A 12,751-nucleotide genomic window follows, 5' to 3' on the forward strand; every position below is an offset into this window, starting at 1 on the left:
TGAATTGTGATGCTATACTATATTTTCACAAGATATTACCATTGCGGGGTGGGAACTGAGTGAAGGGCACACTGATGCTCTTTGTTTATTTCTTTTACAACTGCATGAGATTCTACAATAATCTCACATTTTAAAAGTTTGATTAACAAATAAAAAGAACACATTGACATATTCCTCTCACCAGGAATATAGGCTACTTCTGGATTGTGTTTTGGGGAAAGAGGTTGAAAGAAGTGTAGAGAGAATATGTTATGTGCTTGTAAAGGTCTACTCCCTAGAGGGAAAGGACAAGATAGGTTGGCGCATTTATTCATTCATTCATTTGTTCTTGCAGTCAATTTGTCCACTCATTTATATGCTCATACATTCATTCATTTATAAACATTTTTATTCACTTGTTCATCTTATCTTTCACTCAAACAGTAATTACTGAGACCAACTGTATATGAAGTATGGTACTAAGCACTAGGGGAATGGGACAATGAGCCTGACATAGCATCTGAATTTAGGGAGCTCACAGTAATTCAGTTATACATTCCATCAGCCAAGTTCACTACCAAATCAACCAACCAACCAAACAACCAACCAACCAAACAACCAACTAACCAAACAACCAAACAACCATTCAACCAATGTTGATAAATGCCTAATTATATCCCAAGGGCTTACCATTTTGCTTGGCATAAAAATATGACTATATATGTCATTAATTTATAACTGCTTATTGACTGCATAAAAAGCATGCTTTCAGAGCTGAGTGCCAAATGATTAACCTTCTGACAACCTAGGAAATAAAGTAGATAGAAAGTGAGAAAGGGGAGTAATTCACCAATTCTTTGCAGAGGGATGAGTAAAATCATCCATTCATCAGGATAGAATATGATTATCCCCAGTATAAAATCCAAGCTCCTAAACAGGAATCACTGGGATCCCAATACGTGGCCCTAACCTCCCTTTCCTGCCTCATCTTCAGCTAGTTCAGCTGGGCTCCTTGTGTTTTTCATTCTCTCTGCATGTGCTTTCTGCAAAGGAGTGTTCTTTTCCCACTTGTAAACCCAAAGTCCCACTGTTCTGTAGCTTTTGGCGGCTTTCCGGTTACTGCACAGAGGGAGAGTGAATGGCTATGCCTATCTGGTCCCACAGCACTTAAGTATAGGTGTTGTTAAGGTTCTAATCATGTGCCAGGAGAACACATGAGGCTCAGGGATCAAACGGATGGAGTTGATAGAGATTGAATTTTACTCTTCCCACTTACTGATTGTTTTAACTCAGGGAAGCTTGTAAACCTCTCAGAATCTCTATCTCCTTATGGCTTTATGGATGCAAATGCGATCATGTCTCAGAACGGATATGAGGTTAAGACAAATAACACATGGAAAATATTCAGAAAACTGCCCAGAATGTGTGTAGGACTAGGAAATGCTAGTTCTTATTATAGTAAGAGAAATCTTTTTTTGCATTTCTGTCCACTTCCTTTTTCTCTCCAAGCAGGGACTATTTCTTATTCATTTTAGTATTTTGATTCTTGCACAGTAATAATAATGTTACAAAAAATAATTGTGCGTGCCATTCAGTATATTATTTACTGGTACAGAGTAGATAATGTTTATTGAAACAGCTTGTTTGGAAATCACTAAATTGTAAGACTTCTTGTGTCTCTTCCAGTTATATCACATTTATCTATGTCAGCTGAAATTCTATTGCTCTCTGGAGGGGTCCGAGGATACCCCAGTGGCCAGAGAGGCTTTGGTTATTTTTGAGTGTGGATGGATACATGAGTTTGCCCAGAAATTATAGCATAGGATATTTTATGAGATATTTCAAACATGAATACAAGGTATTGAGGGATACTCTCAGGATAATTACTTATTATGAGGAAGGAAACTGTATAAAGGTTTATATATATGAATTTATCATGTAAGTTATGTAGCTATCTCTTTCTTGCTTACTCCTCTCCAGCCACACTGGCCTCTTTGCTTCTCCCTAAACATGCCAATCATGGTCCCATCTTTAATCTTTATACCTGCTATTCCATCTGCCCAGAATCTTCTGCCACATATCTGCATGGATAACTTCCTCACCTCATCCTTCAAGTCTTTGCTTAGACGTCACCCTTGGGAGAGACCCAGGCTGCCACCCTATTTAATTCTACAATATGTACTCTCCATCCTCAGAATTCCATTCTTTCTCTTTCTTCTCTACCTTTCTTTCTTCTTATAGCTCAAATCACCTTCTGGAATACTATATGCCTCACTTGGTTATTATATTTGTAGTTTCTTTTCTATCTCCCCTATTAGAACATAAACCTCACTAGAACAGGGAACTTTGTTTTGTTCTCTGTTGTATACTAAGTGTTTAGAAAGGTACCTGGCACACAGTAGGTGCTAATATTGGGTGAATAAAAGAATAAATCAGATGGGGTTTTGCAGAGGAAATAGCCCCAATGAGGAAAAGATGGGTTTGCTTGGAGACCCTCCCAGGAAGAAGCAATTGCAGCCCAAGGCTCCAGTTACCCATTCTTTCTCCCCCAGGCTCCCAGTCCCTGGCGGGGAAGGGAGCTTCCCCTTTTCCTGGTGACTCATCTGACCTCATGCCCAGAACCCATGATATCCCTCAGAATAGCCTTAATAATGGGGATAAAAGAAAGGCCATTCAAATGCAATGTTTGAAAATGAAGAATAACATCCAAGAGGATGTTAGTGGGAGAACTGATGTGTATTACTTCTGAGGCCAGGGTTTGCTGGGTCCTGGGGAAGAGGATGGAGATGAAGACACATGTGAAAACAGGACACCTGCAGAGAAAGGGGTTCAGGGGAGAGGGCTGTGGGTCGGATTTGAAGGAGAGGTTGAGGAGGGGGTGACAGCACAAGAGGATGTATCTTTGACTTTCCATCTTTTGAGCTCAGAACCTATTTCCCTTGTGAAGTAGAAGAGCCAAAGCAACTAGACAAGGGGCATCATTCTCCTCCAGGTTCTCGTAACACCCTGGATATGGCAAAGGGATCCTTTTGGTAAGGAACTGCTTAAGCCAGAGATGACTAACTGTAGCCCAGGGGGTGAGACGTTCTTTAAAAATAGTTTAATTGCACCTAATCACTTTACACAGGCACACAATCTCCACTCTGCCAGAATATCCACTTTCTGTGACTTTATACCAAATGAGGGAGTCACACTTTTACGTCGACATTTGATAATGTGCACTGACTTGCCTGGAACCTAAGCTTCACTTGGTGCTGTATGAATTCGAGGTAAAGATGGGTAGGTGTCTGAAATGGGAGGAAGAAAGTGTCTCCCCTCCCTAGTCTCTGACTTGGCAGCACCTGCAAAGACAACTGTACCTGCTTCTTGGTGTTGAGAAATAACTACACCTTAGATGGGTCTCAGCTGTAGAAAGAGAAAACTCTACCCTCACCTCCCCCACTACCTCCACTCCTCAACCAAAGAGATACTCTGTGCAACATGTAGGAACTAAAGTTAAGAAGGAAGGGGTCTACCAGTTGGGGTATTATGAATATATTAGGGTGTGTCTTAGTTTCCTGGGGTTGCCATAACAAAGTATCATGAACTGAGTGGCCTAGGACAATAGAAATTTATTCTCTCACAGTTCTGGGGACCAGATGTCTGAAATCAAAGTGTTGGCGAGGTTGGTTCCTTCTGAGGGGCAAAAGAGAAAGCCTCTCTCCTAGCTTCTGGCAGTAGCAGGCAATCACTGGCTTCTGCTTTATCATCCCATATGCATTCATTCTACTCCAATAGGACTTCATCCTAACTAACTGCATCTAAGACAACCACATTTCAAAATAAGGTGATATTCTAAGATACTGGCAGTTAGAAATTCTACATGTGAATGGAGGGGGGAGACAGTGCCACCCATATGTGGGGTAAGTAAGATTTCTATTGTAAAATCATTAAAGATTAAAAACAAACAGCTCCTTTAACCTTATTTTATACAAGAGAAAGTTAAAGCCCAGAGATGTATGAGAGTGACATGGAGTAGAAAGGACTTGCTCATTTCAGAATTTTAGCCCCACCTCTTATAAACCACATGACCTAGAATCACCTATTGGGACTTTCATCCTCCACTTGGGTATGACAATGCCTGCTTGGCATTACCAGGCATGGGGAATAAAGGTCAAATGGGACCATTGCCATGAAGATGCTTTATCAACTCTAATAGACATAGAAGCATAAAGGGTAATTTCTTTAAGGTCACAAGCAATAGGTATCTATCAGCAGCATATCAAGTCTGAAGCTCTTCCCTTTGCCACAGCACGGTCCTGGCCACCCCTGTCTGTGAGAGCCAAGGCAGAAGTCTGAGGCTCTCATGAACACGAATGAGAAATATGTCACAGAGATTGACACTCATCCCATAAAAAATTTGGAATTTGACTGGGCTGAGAGATCCAACCCAGCCCTGTGAAGAGCTCGTAAATACCAGGTACCTTTCCTCTTTGGTAAAATTCTCAACAACATGATTGCTCATTTGCCAGCTTAAGGCTGTGAGGCCCAGTGAGAGTAAATAAGCACACTTTAAGGGTGAGGTGAATAATGAAGGTCAGTTTGAGAGTCATGGAAAATTCTGTGGTGGAACTCAAAGCCACTGAAAGATCGTTTTGTAGGAAACAGTCAGACCAGGGTTTTCACCAAAACTATTCACTCACTAGCTCTGTTAATGGCAGGGACAGAGGGGGTCAGTTTCAGTAACTTCCTGATTCATAGCTCCTCTTCTGTTAAATGAGCGTAAAGCTATTTAGGCACAGTTGGTAGGACATAGCCTGGCTCAGCCATTCCCGAGTGATTGGGCAGTACTCATGAAAATAAAGCACGTATGCAGCCTATGAGCCAGCAATGCCATTCCTGGAGATAGACATAGGGAAAGTCACACCCATGTGTGAGGGGACAGGCACAAGTATGATATTGACTGCAGTGCTGTTTGTGGGCTCAGAGAAGTGGAGATGGCCAAGTTTTCCATTGTGAGAGGAATAAATGGGTCAAATACTGAGGATGCAAATAACAGGGCACTAGGCAGCAGCTAGAAGAAATGAACTTGAACAGTGGTTCGCAAACTGTGGTACCAGGACCAGAAGCATAAGAATCACCTGGGAACTTACTAGAAATCCAAATGAATGGCTCCACCCCAATTCTAACAAGTCAGAAAATCTGAGTGTGGCCTCTCTAATGGCTTTAACAAGTAGAGGCTCATAGAGATATTAAAACAGTCTTAGGTTAAAAAGTAAGAAAGAGAGGAGGTTTACTGTTCAATGGATTATTTAAATTAAAAGCATGCACATGCACAAAATTATATGATGATAGAGACCCCCATTCTAATGCGTTTCTTCCATATGAGAAGTTAAGTGTGAGAAGGAATGAGGGGTAAAAAGAAGGAAAGAAAGAAGCTTTGAGCCTTGTCTAAGCAAATGCTGATATGGTACAATGATCTGGGAAGTGGTTTTTACTCAAATTTCTGTACCTGGTATTCTATATAAACAAATAGAAAAGATGGGAAAGATAACTAACAATAAGCACAGCACTGCTCAAGTCCTTCCCTTGTGTTTTGTTGGACATGGTTCTCAGTCCTTAGTGTGAACCACCTCGCTGGATTTTCCCAGTAACCCAATGACACATCATAAAATGTCTGTTTAAGTAATGAGGAGGACAATCAAGAAGGCTTGGGAAACTTGTTCCAGGTCACACTGTCAAATCCTTGCCAGCTTCAAGATTAGCTCAGTGATTCTCAACAGATCTTGCCCCCTAGGGGATATTTGAAAATGTCTGGAGACATGTTTTGTTGTCACAACTGGGGTAGGGCTTCTGACATTTAGTAAGTTGGGATGAAGGATGCTGTTCAACATCCTAAAATGCACAGGACAGCTCCACACAACAGAGAGTTATCCAGCCCTGGATGTCAGTGGTGATGAAATTGAGACATCCTGATACATCTCCTACACAGAACCTCTTTCTTGTGTCCTTCAAACCAGGTTTATTTGGCAAATTGTGTTTAGAAGAATGCCTGCATGCCCTGGGTTTTGAATTAGGTCTTGTGTTGAGGAGAAGAAGCATAAATGAAGCTATATTTTATCTTTGTGTATATGTGAAATAAATGCATTTGTATAATAGACCTTAGTTTTGGGAAATAATCTGACTTAATGCCTAAAACAAGATGTCCAGGCTCTAGCTTGGTCAAGAGACACTTTTACCAACTAATTCTTGCAGATTTGCCATCTACTCAGTAGTTCTTATCTCTTTCTTATAATTTCAGCATATATATGTGAAATATATATGTGTGATATATATATATATATATGTGATATTATTCTCTATTATTGTGTACTAAGTATTTCCAAGTTTGATCACTTTATAAAGCAATTAATTATTCTGTGGAGCCATATTTTTGCCATAAATCTCAATCCAGATGCAATATCCATATTACATATTGTGATTTTTGTTAGCTTCCTGAAGGTACATAATCACGGTTAGTATCTCCTACTCAAATCTTTGGGTCATTGCTAAGTGAGAATATTTAATACGTCTTCTGAATTTGTCTCTTTGTATCCTGTTTGGCCCTTTGTAACTTGGAATACAGGTGTCTCTGTAGCTTTTAGATAATCTAAGCTCTTTGAGGTCTCATCTGAATTATATTTTCCTGGTTTGTACTCCATGTTCATTAAACCTTGAACTATAAGAACAATGCTAAAATTTTTGAAAAAAGGTAATTTATATACAATTACCTGCCCCATCTGCCCCTTTTCCCCCATGATATTTACTTGACTGTGTTTCATTCAACGTTTAATGTATAGTTCTTGCAAGTAAGAAAGATTAGATAAATACGTGTGAAAGAGGCAGACTGGAAATTTACCAGATAGTTTTTACATGCAGCCCCAAGCTAATATTTTCACTGCCATTTGCTTTTGAAAAAGGAATGAATTTGAAATATAGACAGTTATTAATATGACTCAAACCTCTAAGTTTATCCAAGTAAAACACAGGATGCTGATCCACACAACATGACATGCGGAGCAGAAACCAACAGGTGTGGCCAGCGGGTGTACTGACAGTGGCTGTGTGACCCTAATCATGTTACCTCACCATGAGTATTTCTGGGCACCCAACTCTGAAGTGAGAGGTGTGCATACCGACCATCTATGGCCATTCTTGCTCTAACAGGAGCTCACCATAGCAGCACTGAACGCACATTCCTTCTGCACCAATGTGCCCTGCAGTTTTTTCATTAAATGATACCACCATCCCCTTAGGTATTCTACCCAGAAATCTGAGAGTCATTTAAGACTCCTCTGTTTTTCTCACTCTCAGTATCAGTCTATTAATAAGTCTCATGATGATGTCATCTCCAAAATGTATCTCAAACTCTGCCTCTGATCTCCTTGCTCCTCATTAAATTCATCCTCCGTTAGTTCCTGTTAGATGAGTATAATGGCCTTGAACAGAAGTGATGCATTATTTAATCTATAGTCTTATTGAAGTATAGTTGATGTACAATATTATATGTTACAGGTGTACAGTATAGTGATTCACAGTTTTTAAAGATTATACTCCATTTATAGTTGTTATAAAACATTGGCTATATTCCCTGTATTGTAAAATATATACTTGCAGCTTATTTTATAACTAAGTGTTTGTACCCCTTCATTCCCTACCCCTAACTTGCCCCATCCCCCTTTCCCTAACCCCACTGGTAATGACTTGTTTGTTCTCTATATCTGCGAGTCTGTTTCTTTTTGTTATATTCACTAGTTTGTTGTCTTTTTCAGATTCCACATGTAAGTGATATCACACAGTATTTGTCTTTCTCTGTTTGACTTATCTCACTTAGCGTAATGCCCTCCAAATCTATCCATGTTGTTGCAAGTGGCAAATTTTCATTCTTTTTTATGGCTGAGTAGTATTCCATTGTATATATACCACATTGAAGTGATGCAGTTTTAATCTTGCCTTTGAATACAGGTCTGACTGTTTCCGACCTTTCCTTTTCCCCTTTTCCAAAGGGGACTTTCAGCCACAGATGACATATTTTCTGTTCTCCAGGTTGAGAAACGGGGCCACTACTGAAATCAATGTTTCCCAGTCTTCCAGTACCTTAACATCTGAGGGAAAACAATAACAGCAAAAAAACCCCACATCTTATATGCCTCCTGAATTGGAAGTCTAAAACTACCAAGGAGACTTTCCTAAATTCCTAGTCTCACTTGATTATGATCACCTCTAGTCCTCAACTCCTGTATATGTTAAATCGTTTCAGTTTATGAATTATCTTGCCATCGCACACCCATTGGATTGTGGCATCAGTTCAAGAACGGAATGCGGTCCTTCTTTTAATTTACATTCATGTGCATACACGCAACATCTGTGTGTATAGTAGACTTCACTGTCTAACTATACTTAGTTAGAGAGGAAGACTAGAGTTATCTACATTATGTCAATAAAACTTCAAATAAAATACCAGACATCCTTCTTCTTAAATAGTCTCTGGCCATCCAGCCATAGGGGCTTCTCACTGGGTAGTTCACAGCTCCAAGTCCTCTGGCCTCATGCTATCAGGCTACACATTCCTCTCCTCTCAGGCAGGGGCTTTAACCACATCCTTTGTGCCTTAACTCCTGCTAACACCCAGTCCTAGGCATTCTTTTTAACCTCAAATAGCTTATCGTTGTTACTTCAAAGGAAGATAGTTTCTTCCTAAAAGAAACTCTCATTCATGTGTTAAGATAATAAATTATGATTCTTTTTTAAAAGGGGCTGAAGATTTCAACTCAAGTTAAAGTTTTCTAATAATTTGAGTTTGATATTCACCTTACAGTTTTTTTTATTGAGAACTTATGAGTGGGACATCATTTTGTTGCCAGGGGTGTCATGATGATGTGCAAAACCCAGCAAGACTTCTGCCCTCAGTGTAGATTCTACATATTTGTAGGGACATTTACCGTTCATGTGTAATTACAAAAAGAAGGCTTTGCGAGAGAGGTATTCAGTCCTATGAGATAACACCACATACAGATCTGACCTAGACTGGAGATCTGAAAAGGCATCCACGGGAAGTGAGGACGGAGGTGATTTTCAAGCAGTGGTGTGTTGCTAAAGGTTTAACAACTGGGTCTCTGGGGGAGTGGGAGGGTAAAAAGCCCTGTTGTGTATCATTTGCCAGGTTCCATGGTATAAATCGTCTCTCTATGTCTGTTTTCAGGCTCGTAATGGGGTGTGTCTAAATATGGTTTTGGAAAGGAAAGTATAGAAATTGCCATCGTATAGCATTTCGACCACACAAAAATGACCTTAAGAGCATAGATACTGTGTGATATCACTTATCTATGAAATCTAAGCAAAGCTGAATTCATAGAAACAGAGAGTTGAATGGTAGTTGCCAGGATCTGCAAGGTGGAGGAAAGGGTGGTAAAATAATCAGGAAATGATGAATTTTGAGTATTTATTACTTTTATTTTAATATAGTTTATTCATGAGTTTATATAATTTCATTTTTTAATAATAGCTCTGTTTAACAACCAGCATGAACCACTCCTGGAAGTTTAATAGTCAACCCTTGGGAGTCCATATAAGCTATATCCAGCACAGGACTGAAGTTTGAGTGAATTTAAATAAGCACGGGAAGTAAACAGGGGTAGCAGCATGTACAACGGCCCTGTGATAAGAGGGAGCTCGGGAAGGTTGCTATGGTTTTTTGTTCTTCACCCTAATAGCAAGTATAGCTCCTCCAGTTTTACAGGCTGTACTTGGGAAATGCCTGCTGTGGGAGAGTTGTGTGTGTGTGTGTGTGTGTGTGTGTGTGTGTGTGTGTGTGTGTGGTTCCCATTGTCACTGAATGGTTTTGGTTGAATTTAGCTAAACACAGAGAGGGATTCAAGCTCTGAATGGGGACGAGGTGCCCTGCAAACCCCTTTCAATTCTGAAACACCATAGCAGTCGAAGAAAAGACTGAAGTTTTTGAGGACAGATAGAAGAGGTGAGGACTGATGCATCAAGAACCCGGAAATGGTGTCTTGCACATTACAAGTAGATATACAAATATGCCAGCAACTTGAGGCAAAAAAAAAAAAGCCTTATCTTTCAAATAAATAGCCACAGGAAGCAAAGAGAGTCAGGTGTTTTTTCTCTCTCTCCCTCCTTCTCCATGGGCTCCTATTTTTGAAACCTCACTTCCTCAAAGTGTCAGACAATTATATCTGCTCATACATTTTTGCCAACATGATCATAAAAAGGATAATGTGAATTATTTATGCCATTCCCTCTTGAAGGGAGTGAGTGGGACAGTAAACCCTGCAACATTTCCTTTTAGGAAATTCCTTGTGCAAGAGATTTCAGAGAGCACAACCAAAGATTAAGAAAAACTTCTGAAAAGCCTCAAATAGAAGAAAAGACAATCTGCCAGAGGTGCCCCTTCTATTTATGGCTGTGGCTATCGCATTGTCTTCTATGACCCCCCTCTGCCCTCCAGGTTTTAACCACAGCCTTTCTCGGGGTGACTCTGAAGCATGTGATGTGCTCTCCCCCATGGCAGAAGCCCTGAAGTTAGCACATCTCCGTGTCTGCCTCTGGACCCTGTGCCACAACCCACTTCCTGGGCACCATCCCCTTCAGGTCACTGCCACTGGACGCTCCAGACAATAGCCCACCTTCACTGTCCACTTGGAGTTTACTTCCTCATCGGTCTTGCCTGTGGGCAGCCTTAAGAGAGATGGCTTTGAAGACAGTCAGATTTTTGCTTCATTATGTATTAATTACGTGACACTGGGAGCTAGAGAAGCTAGGGAACTTCTTTGAGCTTCAGTTTTCTTATCTATAAAATGGGTACTAGAATATTCATTTCCCCCCCCAAGTTAGGAATAGAGGAAATGAGTATATCAAAATTCCTAACACCATCAATGAATAATAACATGTTACCTTCTATGATTATTATTTTTATCTGCACTTGCCCTGCATCTGTGTGTTTTTCACAGACCCATTAACGTACTCATCCATCTAAGTGTCTGCTATGTGTCAGGCACCATGCTGTCCACTTTCCCTTGCTGGCCCCGTAATTTATAGAAACTATTTACCTGATACTTCTTATATTTCGTCCAGAGGTACTTTCATCACTTTTCAGATAATATTAGCCTGTGTCACTGCCAATCTAACAGATCTACCAGACAATGAATGGTGGTGCCCCTTGGACCCAGAGAGTTGACTTTCTTGCATAACCGCCACACATTGGTGCCATTCTCCTGGAGAGTCAATTCTGGATGCATGTTGCCCATGCTTACTTCCTTAAAGTGTATTTTTAACGTTAGTCTATGGCTTTTACTACTATGTCATATGATAAACATACTTTTTTCATTTTTTTTTAAGGAGCGCTAATAAGAGGAGACAGACTACTACTCAACAAGCATCTACAGTGTGCCTGCACTACAATGGGGTTTTATAGGCATTAACTCATTTTCTCCTGACAACAGCCATTTGCAGAGACATCTTTCACTTGGTTTTGTAACTGAGTTAGCAAAAGGCGAGAGCAATTAACGAACTTGTCCCCAATTCTGGGATTTGCCAAGCCTGAACCTGGGCTGCCTGACACCAAAGCCTGACCATTTTGCCGCCTGCAATGCTATCGATCTACAAACAATCTTACAGCTCTACCATTCTGGCTTTGAACCAAGACTTATCACCTCTCAGGCATGATAGCAGAAGCAAAAGCGTTGCATTGTCAGGTGAGGGAATCCTGATATCCCTCAGTTCAATTTTTCCCTCCTCTTTATTCAGGTTTTCAACTATGCAGGTCAGATTGTTGACAATTTTTTCCATAGTTGAGGGAAGCTTAACAACAAAAAAAGCTTAATGGACTCACTGTTGAAGACACAGAAATTTAGCAAGAAACACGGCTAAACATCTTTCAACTGCATTCACTATGCATCTTCTAGATTATGGCTAAGTCCCAGCTGCTATAACAAACAGAAGCATCAGATTTTCTTCACTGTCAAAATGTTTTGTGTCAGTGCTTGTTTGAAAATCTCTTCCCTTTCTGGATTCCCTGTAAGGATCTTGGTCTGTAAATGTATTGATCTATTTGATGGGTGCAGTGGTCAAGGAGAACCAAATCAGGTTGAAGTGCCTAGTAACTACTCACAAGGACACAAAGTTGCTTGCAGGAGCCTGGAGTCTGCTGGCTTTGGGACAAAGTAGGTAAGAGAGCAGAGGAGGGGCCACAAGCCTGGCTCACACCTGCTGTTGACATCAAACAGTTGCATGACCCCGTGGTGCTCTTTCCTTATGTTCACAAAGCCTAAGCTTAGGGAACTTGTCTCCCCCTCCCCCAGACCAGGAATCTTCCTTCCTAGGGTAAAGGTAACGAATACGCCATTTCTTTTCTTTCTTTATTTGCCAGCATTCTATATAAGATCGGGATGCTGATCTTTTGTTATGTACATTGCAAATATCATCTCCCAGGATTAGGCTTGCCTTCTCGCTGTTCTCATGGAATCTTTTGACGATCAGAGGTTCATCTTCCATTTCATGTTGATTGGTAGTGGTTGCTTGGAGCATCACTTTACAAAAAGTTTTGAGACCATGGGCAACTCAGTAGGAAGGGGCACCATGATCTATTAAGAATGTCTGACAACCATGAGGGCCCCCAGTACAGTCACTTTATACCCTGGAATAAGCTAGCTAAATAGTCAAATGGATTTCAATTCACGTTTCTATCAGTGTACCCACTGGATGGAACTCTGGGGACAGGTGAATGGAAAGATAA

Source organism: Stenella coeruleoalba (assembly GCF_951394435.1).
Source record: "Stenella coeruleoalba genome assembly, chromosome: 4".
Taxonomy (NCBI): domain Eukaryota; kingdom Metazoa; phylum Chordata; class Mammalia; order Artiodactyla; family Delphinidae; genus Stenella; species Stenella coeruleoalba.